The sequence below is a fragment of the Ambystoma mexicanum genome, chromosome 1p, assembly GCF_040938575.1.
Source record: "Ambystoma mexicanum isolate Mex_15411 chromosome 1p, UKY_AmexF1_1, whole genome shotgun sequence".
Classification (NCBI taxonomy): domain Eukaryota; kingdom Metazoa; phylum Chordata; class Amphibia; order Caudata; family Ambystomatidae; genus Ambystoma; species Ambystoma mexicanum.
The window spans coordinates 669417258-669433435 of NC_090921.1; the positions used below are offsets into that span (position 1 = coordinate 669417258).

The 16178-nt window shown below is 55.3% G+C and overlaps 1 protein-coding gene and 1 long non-coding RNA gene across 2 annotated transcripts in view; one reads left to right on the top strand and one right to left on the bottom strand.

Moving 5' to 3' along the window:
* Positions 1 to 16178, top strand: part of LOC138556815 (uncharacterized) — a 583894-nt gene that overhangs the window by 416093 nt on the left and 151623 nt on the right. Inside the window, exon 2 of the long non-coding RNA XR_011298145.1 lies at positions 294 to 373. This is a non-coding gene — a long non-coding RNA (uncharacterized lncRNA). The remainder of the gene's footprint in view (positions 1 to 293; positions 374 to 16178) is intronic.
* Positions 1 to 16178, bottom strand: part of HORMAD1 (HORMA domain containing 1) — a 2731278-nt gene that overhangs the window by 1676 nt on the left and 2713424 nt on the right. The gene's annotated exons all lie outside the window — the stretch shown is intronic.

Sequence of the window (16178 nt, forward strand, 5' to 3'; positions counted from 1 at the left end):
CTGACCACCCTCTTCCAATGCCACTTCCTCACCTTGCACACAGCCTGTATAATCCTCCTCCATGCTGTTCTGCACCATCCTTCCTCCGCCTGATCTCTTGGGCTACCTCTGCCTCCTCTCATCTTGCCTGAACAACCCAGAACTTCCTGTCTCCGAGCTCTCCATTTACACAGCCTCCTTCCCATTGGTCATCCCACTCCAGGCCTATATTTCCTTGTTCTCCCCGCCCGGGAGGTGGTACAAACAACAGAGGACACAAAGGGGTCTAATTCCCGCCTCTTTCTTGTATGCAGGTCCATTGGTTTTCGGCAAAGACAGCTTGTGGTCAGTCCATTTGTTTGACTGAGGAGCCCTTCTTTGGCTCTCTCCCCAGGTAAGTGCAATGTTCCTAGAAGGCTTTCTCTGAGTGTGGTCATCTGCTGCTTTCGATTAATGCCTTGGTTCTTCTTTGCTGCAGGGCTGGTTGGTGTTCCCCAGTTTGCAAAGCAATGTCTCCTTCAAGCATTGCCAGTAGCGATTTTCAGGCTTCTAGTCACTTGAGAAACTTTGGTTCGGCTGGTGAAGATTCTTCTTCTTGCAGGCGATAGGGGGGGGGGGGGTGTAGTTTTTCTAAAAAAAGGCTGGCCAGCATCATGCAAGTAAAAACAAGTTGCTTACTGTAATGACTACTGTACTATTAGTCCACAGTTCTTCATGATGTATGGACAGAAGCCGTTTGCACCACAACATTTTGCACGTCCCCTTTAAATTCTGCTTAGGGCGCACATAGGCACGGTAGCGGGCATGATCACGCACTGATAACCCCACCTTCTCCCCTCCCCCGGTGCCATATGTTAGTCTGGTTTTAGAAGCGCCTCTGGGAGGATATCCTGACTACACTAACTTATATGAAGGGGCTGGAGGGAGGGCTGTGTGGAGGAAGGGGACTATGAACTAGAAGTACAGTAGTCACTACAGTAAATAGCTTACCCCCATATCCTGTCCCCTTTCCTCCTTACTGAATGGGTGATTCCAATGCAACAGACCCCTTAGGGGGGAGGTGGTCTATGAAGCTAAATTGGAAAAAGATTTTTGAGGAATGGCTGGCGAAGGTGACATCCGACCACAAACTATCATCAAGACAGTATTGGCGACAGAAAGCAAAAGGAGATGCCCACGTATGGGCCTTACTGATAACATCCCAAGATACAGGACATTGACAAGATACTGTTGTTGCTTTTTCTCTAAGTGTGCATGAATACCTTCAGGTGCATGTTTTCCCTGGACTTTAAATATTTCAGTAATAGAAGAAACCATCCATCTAGCTCTCGACACTTTGAAAGTTTCTTTGCCTGGTGAAGTAGATGTAGATGCTCTAAATTATTTTGTTCTATTTATGTAGAACATCAAGGCCCTGCTAGCAGCCAGACAGTTCAACATCCTATCAGTATCTGATTGAGTGTCATTCGTACTATAAACTTTCGATGAAGGCTGTATGTTATCGTTTTAAGGTCCTTTTTTAGATGCAAAGTGAGCCGAGTGAAGTAAATAGAAAGAAAACTAAAAGCTATTTTTTTAAGGATTTTTTTTATTGTGTATGCTTTAAAAAACAAACCTTTACAATACATGCACACAAATAAAAAGGTGGCAATTGTGACACAGACCATTCTACTTCAATTAATATCCTGTGCTACAACTACCCCGATGACACACAACTAATCCTAAAACTCCTGAATTCAAACCCCAACTGCCAACCCGGCCTCGCTTCCTGCCTCCTCGACATAGATCACTGGATGACCACAAACCACCTCTGGCTAAACCCCTCCAAAACTGAAATCGTGGTATGTGGCAACACCAACTTCTTCCACACCCGCTACCCTGGCCATCTGCCATGGGCAATTCCCTGACACCCTCAAATTCAGTAAAAAACCTTGGATGCACCCTAGTCTCAGGCCTAACGCTCTCGCTCCAATTAAATAACGTCTCCAAGTCCTGCCACTACCACCTTAAAACCCTAAGGTGCATTTTTCCATACCTCTCCTTTCCCAACAGACTCTCTGCGGTCCAATCAATTGTCATGTCAAGACTGGACTATGCTAACCCCCTCTACCTCGGAGTCCACGCGTACCAATTGACTAAACTACAAAGAGCACAAAATGCTGCTGCCAAACTGCTACTAGCACTTGGCCCAAGCGATCTCATATCCCCAGCCCTCAAACCTCTGCACTGGCTTCCGGTTGCACAAAGGGTGACCTTCAAAACCTTATGCATCTCTCACCGAGCAATGCATAAAACCGGACCTCAATATCTTCAAGACAAACTAAAACCCTACCATCCTCCACGCACTCTAAGATCAAGCTCTGCCAGCCTACTAGTCATACCAAAAACCAACTCAGTCAGGTTAGGTGGATCACCATTCTCAGCCCTGGCCCCCACTCTGTGGAACGCATTTCCACCCCACATCCGACTCACCAAGCACCTCATGTCTGTCCGCAAATTACTGAAAACAGGGCTCTTCCCCTAAAATCGACTCTTAACTCAAACTCGATATCGGCAATCAATGACCTTAGCCCAAAGCTGCTTTATCATAAATAACAATCCAGCAGCATGATCCGAGCGAGAAATCGAAAACTAATAATCGCTAATGTAAATTAAAACGGATAAACTGAATAGAACGAGTGAATTGGATGAAAGGAATAAACTGGATGAAAGCAGTGAAGTGGATGAAATTAAGGAAATGGATGAAATAAATTAAATGGACGAGAGGAACGAAGTGGACGAGTGGAATAAAGTGGATGAAAGGATGGAAAGGAGGAATACATGATATGGATGGAGTGCATGCAATAGATAGAGTGCATGGAACGGAAAGATGGCATGAAATGACAAAGTGCATGGAATGAAAGGAACTAATGGAATAGATGAATCAAGTGCATGACATGGATGGAGTGCATGACATGGATGTGGTGCATGGGACGAATGGAGTGCGTGCAATGGATGATGTGGGTGGAACGGAAGAAATGGGTGGAATGGAGGAAGTGGGTGGAACGGAAGAAGTGGGTGGAACGGAAGAAGTGGGTGGAGCGGATGAAGAGTGTGGAGCAGATGAAGAGTGTTGAGCAGATGAAAAGTGTGGGAGCGGATGAAGAGTGTGGGAGCAGATGAAGAGCGTGGGAGCGGATGGAATGCACGGATCAGAAGGAATGTATAGAACCGATTGAACAGATGCAGTGCATAGAACTGATGGAGTATATGCGACGGATGGAATGCATGGAACAGATAGAGGACATGGGATGGACATTGTGCAAGAAAGGTTGGAGTGCATGGAACGGTTGGAGTGCACAGAACGGTTGGAGCGCACGGAGCGGTTGAAGCGCACAGAACGGTTGAAGTGCAAGGAATGGTTGGAGCGCACGGAACGGTTGGAGCGCATGAAGGCACTCAATCTCAAGCACCTACTGAAAACCATATCACATCACCACGCTTACTCTCTTCTATACACCACCACATAACTAGAACACAGCGATACTATGGCACATTCGGTATAGCTGTTCTCAAACCAACACCTGCCACATACTCCCCATCATCCTAACTAAACACATCTGGTTGCACACCCACCAGCCTAGCTGTTCTCCTCAGGCCTAACGTAGCCAGAATCAGTCTGGTATCACCCTGCCAGAACGAACACATACTGCCGATCTCTCAACCACCATACCTACTGCTAAGAAGCAGCTATCACACGAGTGCCACACCTGCTGCACACATATCCGGTGTACACACGCACCTTATGACCCTCTCTCTCTCTCTACTGACTTGAACTACGGTTCCCGAGGGCGTTCAACCTACCAGCGCCTTGAGATTATACCAATGTTACATAAGGCGCTATATAAATGCAAAGTAACATAACATAAGAAACACATAATACATTTTTAAAAGCTGGAAACCTTAATAGTAAACTTACATTTTTTTTAAAAAACCCATCATACCTAGAATACTTAACATCACAGTTCTTCTAATAAATAATCTTAAAGCATCAGAATTTAAAAACACTTACAGGGTAATTCATAGAATTTCGCAGAAAAGTGTCGCAAGCGGCTGGCGCAGAGTGTCCGCGTGCGATTGTCTGCGCCAGGCACGTGCGCTAAAACCGATTTCCGCGCACAGCGTATTCATGGATTTTAGGCTCCCAAACCAGCCGTGGCGCAGAGTATCGCAGCGACCCTGCAGCAGCGCCAGTAACGCCCCCAAGAACGCCCTCGCGCAAGGAAAAGCCATCAAAATCGCTAAATCATCGCAAAGGGCTGCGCTAACACTGGACCAGTTTACAGGGCTGCCAAACAAGGAACGCAAAGTGGGTAACGTGCATATCAGGGGTACGCGTGAAGTTATACACGCGATTAGCCAGGGTGCCAGGGTACGTGTATTTCAGGGGTGCGCGGGAAGTTCAACACGCGATAGTCCAGGGAACGTGTATTACAGGGGTACGCGGGAAGTTCAACACGCGATTGTCCAGGGAACGTGTATTACAGGGGTACGCGGGAAGTTCAACACGCGATTGTCCAGGGAACGTGTATTACAGGGGTATGCGGGAAGTCTTACATGCGATTAGCCAGGGCACGTGTAATACAGGGGTACGCGGGAATTATCACACGCGATTTGGCAGGGTACGTGAATTACAGGGGTGCGTGGGAATTATCACACGCCATTTTGCTGGGTACGTGTATTACAGGGGTGCGTGGGAATTATCACACGCGATTAGGCTGGGTGGGTCCTCACAGGTGTTCCCTGTACACCCTCCACGGCCCCTGCAGGCAGCCCAGAAAACAGGGGACTACCCTGCACACCTGCTCATGTCCCCCTGCACCCCCACCCCCCAGGGGCACCCACCACCAGGCCCCCACCCATGTCTCCTACCACCCCCACCCCCCAGCAGTGCAGGGGCAGCCTCCACCAGGCCCCCACTCATGTCTCCCACCACCCCCACCCCCCAGCAGTGCAGGGGCATCCTCCACCAGGCCCCCACCCATGTCTCCCACCACCCCCACCCCCCAGCAGTGCAGGGGCAGCCTCCACCAGGCCCCCACTCATGTCTCCCACCACCCCCACCCCCCAGCCACCAGGGGCAGCCTCCACCAGGCCCCCACTCATGCCCGACTCATGTCTCCCACCACCCCCACCCCCCAGCACTGTGGGGCACCTGCCAGCAGGCCCCAACCCATGTCACCCACCACCCCCACCCCCCAGCAGTGCAGGGGCATCCTCCACCAGGCCCACACTCATGTCCCCTATCACCCCCACCCCCCCGCCACCAGGGGCACCCTCCACCAGGCCCCCACTCATGTCTCCCAGCGTGCTAGGTGTATTTCAGGGGTGCGCGGGAAGTTCCACTCGCGAATAGCCTGGGCGCGTGTATTTCAGGGGTGCGCGGGAAGTTCCACACGCGAATAGCCTGGGCGCATGCATTTCAGGGGTGCGCGGGAAGTTTTACACGCGATTTCAGCAGGGTACGTGTATTTCAGGGGTGCGAGGGAATTCTCACACGCGATTTGGCTTGGTACGTGTATTACAGGGGTGCGTGGGAAGTTACACAGGCGATTAGGCTGGGTGGGTCCTCACAGGTGTTCCCTGTACACCCTCCACGGCCCCTGCAGGCAGCCCACAAAACAGGGGACTACCCTGCACACCTGCTCATGCCCCCCTGCACCCTCACCCCCCAGCAGTGCAGGGGCAGCCTCCACCAGGCCCCCACCCATGTCTCCCACCACCCCCACCCCCCAGCAGTGCAGGGGCAGCCTCCACCAGGCCCCCACCCATGTCTCCCACCACCCCCACCCCCCAGCAGTGCAGGGGCAGCCTCCACCAGGCCCCCACCCATGTCTCCCACCACCCCCACCCCCCAGGAGTGCAGGGGCAGCCTCCACCAGGCCCCCACCCATGTCTCCCACCACCCCCATGCACTGTGGGGCACCTGCCAGCAGGCCCCAACCCATGTCACCCACCACCCCCACCCCCCAGCAGTGCAGGGGCATCCTCCACCAGGCCCCCACCCATGTCTCCGACCACCCCCACCCCCCAGCAGTGCAGGGGCAGCCTCCACCAGGCCCACACTCATGTCCCCTATCACCCCCACCCCCCCCGCCACCAGGGGCACCCTCCACCAGGCCCCCACTCATGCCCGACTCATGTCTCCCACCACCCCCACCCCCCAGCAGTGCAGGGGCATCCTCCACCAGGCCTCCACCCATGTCTCCCACCACCCCCACCCCCCAGCAGTGCAGGGGCATCCTCCACCAGGCCCCCACCCATGTCTCCCAATACCCCCACCCCCCAGCACTGTGGGGCACCTGCCAGCAGGCCCCAACCCATGTCACCCACCACCCCCACCCCCCAGCAGTGCAGGGGCATCCTCCACCAGGCCCACACTCATGTCCCCTATCACCCCCACCCCCCCGCCACCAGGGGCACCCTCCACCAGGCCCCCACACATGTCTCCCAGCGTGCTACGTGTATTTCAGGGGTGCGCGGGAAGTTCCACTCGCGAATAGCCTGGGCGCGTGTATTTCAGGGGTGCGCGGGAAGTTCCACACGCGATTTCAGCAGGGTACGTGTATTTCAGGGGTGCGCGGGAATTCTCACACGCGATTTGGCTTGGTACGTGTATTACAGGGGTGCGTGGGAAGTTACACACGCGATTAGGCTGGGTGGGTCCTCACAGGTGTTCCCTGTACACCCTCCACGGCCCCTGCAGGCAGCCCACAAAACAGGGGACTACCCTGCACACCTGCTCATGTCTCCCACCACCCCCACCCCCCACCATCCAGGGGCACCCTCCACCAGGCCCCCACTCATGTCACCCACCACCCCCACCCCCCAGTCACCAGGGGCAGCCTCCACCAGGCCCCCACTCATGTCTCCCACCACCCCACCCCCCAGCAGTGCAGGGGCAGCCTCCACCAGGCCCCCACCCATGTCTCCCACCACCCCCACCCCCCAGCAGTGCAGGGGCAGCCCCCACCAGGCCCCCACTCATGTCCCCTATCACCCCCATCCCCCAGTCACCAGGGGCACCCTCCACCAGGCCCCCACTCATGTCTCCCACCACCCCCACCCCCCAGCAGTGCAGGGGCAGCCTCCACCAGGCCCCCACCCATGTCTCCCACCACCCCCACCCCCCAGCAGTGCAGGGGCAGCCCCCACCAGGCCCCCACTCATGTCCCCTATCACCCCCACCCCCCCAGTCACCAGGGGCACCCTCCACCAGGCCCCCACTCATGTCTCCCACCCCCCTCACCCCCCCCAGTCACCAGGGGCACCCTCCACCAGGCCCCCACTCATGTCTCCCACCACCCCCACCCCCCAGCAGTGCAGGGGCAGCCTCCACCAGGCACCCACTCATGTCCCCTATCACCCCCACCCCCCCCCCCGCCACCAGGGGCACCCTCCACCAGGCCCCCACTCATGTCTCCCACCACCCCCACCCCCCAGCAGTGCAGGGGCACCCTCCACCAGGCCCCCACTCATGTCCCCTATCACCCCCACCCCCCCAGTCACCAGGGGCACCCTCCACCAGGCCCCCACTCATGTCTTCCACCACCCCCAACCCCCCAGTCACCAGGGGCAGCCTCCACCAGGCCCCCACCCATGTCACCCACCACCCCCACCCCCCAGCAGTGCAGGGGCAGCAGGCAGTCAGGCAGCAGCAGGTGGGAGCGTGCTCGGGCTCTGGGGGGCAGTAGTTCGGCCTTCCGGGCAGGAGCGTGGTATTCCGTGTGCGTACGCGTGGCCAGCTTGGTACGGAGTGATTTGGCACGTGAAAATCCTGCACGTCAGCGTGAAAACTGAGGAAAGGCCCTCAGCGCGTAAGCGCGTCTGTGACGTGACCCGCACAGGTGTTTCCCACACAGCACGTGATGACAGAGCACACGTGGAAAGACTGCACGTCAGAGTGTAATCGCGTGTGATTGGTGGAAATGGCCCTACACGCAGAAGTGACAAAGCGTGTGATTGGTGGAAATGGCCCTACACGCAGAAGTGACAAAGCATGTAATTGGTGGAAATGGCCCTAGCGCGTACACGCCGCGTAAGTGACGCTGGACGTGTGGGCCTGTATAAAAGGTACGTGTAGAACACGTTTTCCTTGTACGTGCTTTTCGTGGAGAGCGAGTGAGTGAATTCTGTACTTCTTGTCGTTTCACACGCGATTTACTTCACAGCGTTTCAAGTTCGTATTCCCTGTTACCTCTGACAGCTTTTTCTCTTTTTTCTCTTTTACTGGTTTACCTGGGCCTGTTCCCTCAAACAGTGTTCCCTTCTACTGTTGTCCTGTCTCCTCAGACAGCGTACAAATCTTCTTTTGGCGGGGGTGTTGCCAACCAAACGTGCTCCTTTTACACGCTCGTTTACCAGGCAGACGGTGAGTCACGCACGTATCTAACATCTGTGCTTGCCCCGTGTGTAGCCTACCCCTTCAGAGGTCATTCTAGGCTGCGTGTGACACGCATACGTTCATTCTTGTGTTACTGGGTGCCACAGCGTAGTGCAGGTTTTTCTTTCTGCACACGTGGTCTAGGAGGGGTTGCGTGCACGTCATCTCCCTTTTTTGGGCCTCCTGTGCGTTGCGTGACCCGTCATCTTTCCCCAGGGGTTACATTCAGCCTTGCTAGAGCACTAGGGTACAATTACCATCTGGTACCCAACCCCTTTGACCCCCAATTGCCCAGGACAATAGTCTACATCCACTCCCATACGCACATTAACATCAGTGCCATGGCTGGGAGGCGAGGATTCCGTAAGGGTGGCAAAGGTGGAAGAGCCACAAGTGGTGGCCGTGGTGGATCCGGTAGGGGACGTGGTCGTAACTTGCAGGGTGAGCCTGTCCCCCCATGTGTGGAGGACCAGTCACGGGCACCCATAATCCCCCCCCCCTCCCGTTGAGGCTAATGTGGCTGACACCATCCATGCTCAGCCCTTGTTGGACCAGCCCATTGTGGCACCAGACCTGGCTGACTCCATGGCTGACTTCCAGGTCAGCAGGGCTACGACACGTGCGCTGGTGCACGTTGATGCCATCATGCCACGTGGATCTGGGGCAGCAAGGTCATCTGCTGCACCAAGGAGGCAGGGCGGAGAGGCTGCAGGGGCAGCTGCGGCTCCATCCACCCCAGCCCTCATACACCCAGCCAGGACAGTGTCGGTCCTAGTCCATGCTGCTGACATTCCCCCTGACACCATCACACTAGAGCCAATGCCTGCACCAACTCCCATGCTGAGTGTGCAATCCCACACTCCTGATACAGAGTCCACCAGGGCTCCTGCCCCTAGTGTCCAGAGCGGCGCAGGACACTCAGGATCACCACCACCTTCCAAGCGGAAGAGGAAGAGTGCTCGTCCGGCACAGGCTGATGCCCCAGACACGGCTACACAGTCCGGCCCGTCCAGGAAGCCCAGCTTCACGGATGACGAACTGAATGCACTTGTCGAGTATGTGTCCGGACATGACAACGAGATGGTCATTGTTGCAGGATCCAAGACCACACCTGCACAACGCCAGGCACACTGGCAGACCGTTGCGGACATCGTAAGTGCCCTTAGAATCGTGAGGCGCACAGCCAATGATTGCTATAAGCGCTGGAATGACCTAAAGCGCAGGGCAAAGAGTAAGCTGGCCTCAAGTCATGCCGCAACTCTAGTGACTGGAGGTGGGTCTCCAGTAGTAGACACGGAACTCACTCCACATGAGTCAGTCGCTGGGACCTACGTCACGGAGGAACAGATCCAAGGCGTGGGAGATCTGGCTGATTACGAGGCATTGTCCGGTGAGTGCACATGCATGTGTGGGTCATCCATGTGCATGGTGTGTGTGTGAGGGCTTCTGTTTGTGTGCCAGGTGAGAGTGTGTGCGCCTGAGTCGTATGGGTCAGCCATGTGCTTCATGCAATACTTCCTGCGCAGCTGCATTTGGCCATAGCAGTATCCCTTCTGCCAACAGTAGACATCTAGCCCAACTGCACGCCAGTTGCCCTTGAAGTGTCACCTTGCCACAACATTGTTGCTCATTTTTCACTGTTCATTCAGTCAGATTGTTTGCATTCCCCCACTTTTACTAGCCATGTCGCTGTCCACTAGTCACATGTCTGACATGGCTATGGTGAAGTGGAGTGACTTTGTTACCTGGATATCATTTGTACACACATGTCCCTGTGCAATTGGACCATTTCAGACTGGCAGCTCCAGGTGAAAAATCTGACCTGTTAGAATTATAAAAGCAATTACATGCAGGAACTGGACTGAATGAATAGGTGCTGCCCTCCTCTCCATCTTCACTCAATAGCAATTTTACATGCCATCTGTGTGATGGCATGTGTGTTTCACATGGCAATCACAGGCCAATGTGTGATGCCACTGCCAGGCAGCATGCAGAAAATGTGTTCATTTACCATTTGGTGTCATCAGTGTGTGCCATTTGCCTGCACTTCATACGCAGTGAGGGTGCATGCATGGGAGGGTTTTAGTCATGTGGGACATGTGTCAATCAAGTACTGGTTCTCTTGCTTCTCAGCCCTCATTGTGTGCCATGGTGCTAATGCCTGTTTCCATTTCTTTGTTTTCATGTCTTTGCAGGGGAAGACGCACCTGATACTGCTGGGGTTGTGGAGATGGTGCAGACCCAGGAGGGGTCCGAGGGCCGACCAACCACCAGTGAGGGATGTGGTGTGGTGGTGGGGGAGAACCCACAAGTGCTGCAGGTCGTGCTCTCAAGGGGTGTCTCTGGCTGCACCTCCCCCGAGCTGTACTCAGGTGTTGATTCGGATGAGACCTACGTGCCGTCGCAGGTGAGTGTTCCAGGTAGGGATTCTATTCTGTCTCACCCACCTGCACCAGGGTCAGAACCCTCCATGGGGATGTCAGTGTTGGCAGCTACGCCTTTGGTGGTTACGGATGCAGGGTCACACTCCGCGACATCTGATCCTGTTCCTGGGCCAGCAGATCAGAGGGGGAATGCAGTCCTGCAGCCTCAGGCAGTGCCGGCACAGCAAGGCGCAGTTCGCCTTGCCCCAGACAGGTGTGGTGCCCGCCGACGTGGTGGCCGTACGCCACCTGGCAATACCGCATGGGAGTAATCCATTTACGGTATGGCAACCCAACAGGCTGCATCATCCGAGATGATGGCTCAGGCCATGGATAGGGTGGCCACTTCCATTGTCCCCCCAGAAAGGCTGATGGAGCGACTAGAGCAGGCAACCGACTCCATCTGCCAGTCACACAGGGAGGACATGTTGGGGTCCAACAGGGACAGGCGGGCGGCACTGGCGACTCTGCAGGAGGCCATCTCCATTGAGTCCCAGGGCCACAGGGAAGCCCGGAGGCAGGAGCTCCTTCACCTCAGGACGACTCTTGTTGAGCTTGAGGCTTCAACACACCAAAGGACAGAACAGCAGCTGGAGCGTCTCACCCGTACGCTCTCAGCTGAGATGCAGGCAACGAGGGCGGAGGTCCGGGCATCCCGTGAGTTGTTGCATGGGGACCTCCGCACACTCATCCTCCAGAACCAGACCTACCACACCCGCATGCTTGCAGCCATGGAGGAGCAGACTAGGGCCTTGCGTGGGCTGCCTCCCATAGTGCAACCACCTCCGGATGCAGCTGCACAGGGTGATAATAGCGACAGCAGTGATACTCCCACAACAGGGTAGCCGTGTGGGCCATGAGCCCATGGAGGTGTTTTATTTTCCCAGGATCCACGCAGGTGGGTTCTGGTGTGCATCCTGTCCTCGGACCTCCTGGGTGGCCTCCCCAACCCCCCGGGGCCCATCAATGGCCATTTTTGATTGTTTCTTATTTTTATTTTTATTGTTATTTATTTTATTCCCTATTTTTTTGGGACGATTTGTTGGCTTCCGTGGTTCCTGTGGGCATACGCTGCATTGTGGCTGGGCACATGCAGGCTTGTAATGTATTTGGTTCAGATGCTTGGGTTTGAGTCACACACACCCCTCCTGCTTCCCGTTTCCATGGGCTTGCAAAGGGTGTGCCCAAGTGACAGTGAATTACACAGTGACGTTGGACTCCCATGAGCTGTGTGGGCAGTCTGTAGTCAATACTGTGTATACATTCCTAGTGCATATTGCTGTTGTGTTGTACACTGCATGTTGCATTGATGTGTAACTCATCTTCTGTGTCTACCTCCCAATTTGCAGGTCCCTTCCACATGTCTACACAAGGACCTCTACTCTGGAGATGGGGTCCATGTTGGCAGCAGTGCACCTACAACTCTACATGGCGCCAACACTGCACAGTTGGTGGTGGTGGGAGTGCAGGCATTTCCAGGTGGTGAGACTACTAATATGTAAAATTTGTGATGTCATGTTAATGGTAGTACGTGCTCAAGTATGTTGTTGGTCCGGCATTGCTGTGAGCATTTCAGGTGTTGCAGGTTTCTAATAGGGACACTGTACATAGTGACACTAGTGTCATGTTGTGGGGATTACTTTGTTTACCTGCAAATAGCATGACATGGTACGGTGTGTCGTGTGGCGGTGCTGGGGTTGGGTTGGCTGACATGGCACTGTCCTCTTGTTGCATTTTGCAAGTGGGTATTCTTTTTAGCTGCTTGAATGTGTAACTCCACAAAACTGCATTGGTGGTGTCTGTGTGGGTAGGGATGCACACATTGTGACACTTCCAGGTGAACAATCTCAGGCTGATATGGTATTCACGGTTCATTCTCCAGACATTCAGGATCAGTGTCAGGTTGAGTCATCATTGATTGTCAGATGGAATGTGCCAGGGCAGTGTGCACTCCACAGGGGTGTGATTTCTATGTGAAGTAATTAGCTACTAGCTGTGTACGGGCTGCCTCCCCACGTGCCCTTTCCCCTCCCATGCGCAGCGGCTGTGCATGTGGTTGGGGATGTGGGGCCACCACCATGTCCACAGCCAGGCCCCGGCGTGTTGCAACGTTGTGCAAGACACATGATCCTGCACACTACTGGGGGAGCGTATAACAGCTGCCCGCCAGAACGGTCAAGGGAGCGAAAGCGTGACTTTAGCACTCCGAATGTGCGCTCCACTATGCCCCGGGTTGTAATGTGGGCTGTGTTATATCTTACCTCGGGTGGCGTGGTGGGGTTCCGAATTGGCGTCATCATGTGGGGGCTGAGAGGGTAGGCACTGTCCCCTGTGGAGGTGGTGATTGGTATCATTGGTGGGGTTGTGACCTTGCTCAGTATCCAACATGCATGCATGTGCAGTGGCATACATACTCACCAAGCAGCCATGTATCGCCATGCCGCCCAGCATCTAGGTCCCGGCATAGGGTGGACATTCGGTAAATGAAGCTGTCGTGGGTGGAGCCGGGATAGTTGGCATATACTGAGGTGATGATTCCCTTGGCATTACATACTACCTGCACGTTCATGGAATGCCAGTGCTTGCGGTTCCTATAGAATCGTGCCACACCGTAAAAATCCAGGACGGCAGCATGCCTTTCTGCAGGTGTTCTGGGCAGGTATATGTGCCTGCCGACTGATGGGCGTGCAGTGATGATGTTCAAGACCTGGTGTAGGCAGCGTGACTGGGTGGCCTGTGACACCCCACCCACTATGGCACTTGTCCGCTGAAATGATCCAGTGGCTAAGAAGTGCAGTACATTGAGGACCTTCTCCAGGGGGCTGAGTGCTTGGGAGCACAGGGTGGGTGATGTGAGGTCATCCTCCCACTCACTCACCAGGTCCAGTATTATGTGTGGTGGAAACCTGTACCTTCCATACACCTGGTCATCAGGCATCCCGAAAAGGCTGGTTCTGGGTGTGAATATTCTGGCCCTGACTATCCTCCTCCTCCTCCTTTGGTAGCCCACTGCCACTGCTGCTAGGAACGGTATGTTCATCCTGGCGCCTGGCTTGTTATTGTTAAAGTGCGCAAATTCATGCTTTGCGCGTGTTCTAGGCGAGCGTGTGACCCGCGCACCCCTGGAATCCAGTTCCCAGTCCAATAGCGTGTGGAAATTCACACGCACAACGGGATACAGGTGCGCTGACGTACTTGCGTGTGTAAGTGCCCGCGCACCCCTGAAATACACGTACATAGGCCAATCGCGTGTACGCGCACTTTTGTCCAATTACACGCGATGACACTCTGACGTGCAGTATTTACACGTGTGCTCCGTCATCACGTTCTGGGTCGGGAACACCTGTGCGTGTCACGTCACATACGCGCTTACGCGCTGAGGGACTCTGGACCAATAGAATCGCGTATGCGTGCTTACGCGCTTACGCGCTAAGGGCCTTTCCTCGGATTTCACGCTGACGTGCCGAATTTTCACGTGCCAAATCACTCCGTATCAAGCTGGCCACGCGAAAACACACGGAAGACCACGCTCCTGCCCAGAAGGCCGAGTTACTGCCCCCCGTGCCCCGAGCAGCCTCCCACGTGCCATCTGCTGCTGCCTGCCTGCCTGCTGCCACTGTGCCCTGCCATTTGGTGCCTGCACATCAGCCATCTGCAGGGGTCCAGTTGCTGTGTCCACCCCTGCTGGAACTGAAGACTCCCGACTGGGATTACATCGCTCCACAGCCCAGCCCCAGGACCCAGTTGCCCACCCACACCTGCCTCTGGGGTTGCCATGTCGGGCACTTCCACATCTGGCACCAGTGGCAACCCCAGGCCAGAGGGGCAGAGGGGCACCAGCTTCACTGCCACCGAAGTTGGTGTCCTGGTGAAGCATGTCCTGGGGCAGTATGATGCCCTCTTTGGATCGTCCTGCGCCAGCAAGGATGGACGGGAGAGGATCTGGGCCGACTGTGCGGTTGCCATCAACGCGGAGGGGGTGGCAACCCGCAACGTCCAGAAGATCAAGAAGCGCTGGGAGGACTTGAGGTCCAGGACCCTTGTGAAGGCCCGGCGCCTCGTGGAGGGGGGCCGGGGCCGCATGAGTTCCATCCAGATGAGGGTCCTGGAACGCGTACGCCCAGCGCTCCACGCCCAGATCCTTGAGAGGGAGGCCCGTCTGGAGTTGAGCGGTAAGTGTCCAAGCATTACTGTCTGACACAGGGCATGTTGCTGTGTGCTGGGTCTATGATACTTGCCTGTATGTGTGCCATAGGCCATGTATGCATGTGTGTGTGCATGGACATCATGGTAATGCATGTGCAACCAGTGATGTGTGACCCACATGGTTGTTGCATGTGTTCAAATGCCGCATGGGGACCCCTATGCAGATTTTGAACATGAGAGCATGCCAGTCTCTGTACCGGGACATGGGTGGGGGTGAGGGATGGGTGCTGATGCCAGGTACATATGTGGTAGCCATGTCTGTGTGGCTGACCTGCGTGCCTGTGACTTGTGCATGCCATGGATGCATGACACATGTGTGTGACAATGCACAGATTCAGTGAAGCAGCCAAATTGCCCTTGTATCCGCTGTGTTTGTTGTGTTTGGGGCCAGATGGATGTGACTGAGGTGAAGTGTGTGCATGTGAAAGGCATGAGCCATGATGCATGTGAGTTCCATATCATTGAATGTTTCAAGAGTCCATTGGACATGCATGGAAATGTCCATGGCATGCAGCATGCCTGTTACTGTGTGTGTTTTGCCTGGACTGACCCATGTGTTGTGGAGGGACATGATGGAAGTGTACTTTGACAGTGGTGGTCATCTGCTATTGCTTCCTGTCTAGGGGACCATTGTACAGTACCCTGATGCTTGTGTTCTTTGTCTCCCTCTACGCAGCGGCTAGTGAAGAAGAGGGCGGAGACGGCGCTGTGGAGCAAGGCGGCAGGGATGCCCCCACGGCTGCAGCGGAAGGGGTGGGTGAGCCCCCACAGGGGCCTGCTACGGTGGGAGACGGTGAGGAGCCATCCAGGTTGGTGGTTTGCACAGAGGAGGAGGAGGCCGCCACTGGGGCACACATGGGGCCTGGTGGGGGCATCCCTGCTGGTGCAAGTGGTGCAGTCCAGGGCCAGGGGCAGGAGGCAGCACAGGTCACCGTGGAGGGGCCTGTGCATGTCGCTGTCCCTGACCCTGTGAGTGCACCACCATGCACCAGCAGGGATGCCCCGTCCCAGGCCCGTCCGCAGGTAGAGGGGATGTCCATGTCACCTGACTCCCCTCCACCTGCGGACGTGGGAACCCCTGGCCGTGCGGAGAAGGTCCTGATTGGGGTCGCGATGCGCACGGCTGTGATTCGTGATGCCGTGCGTGC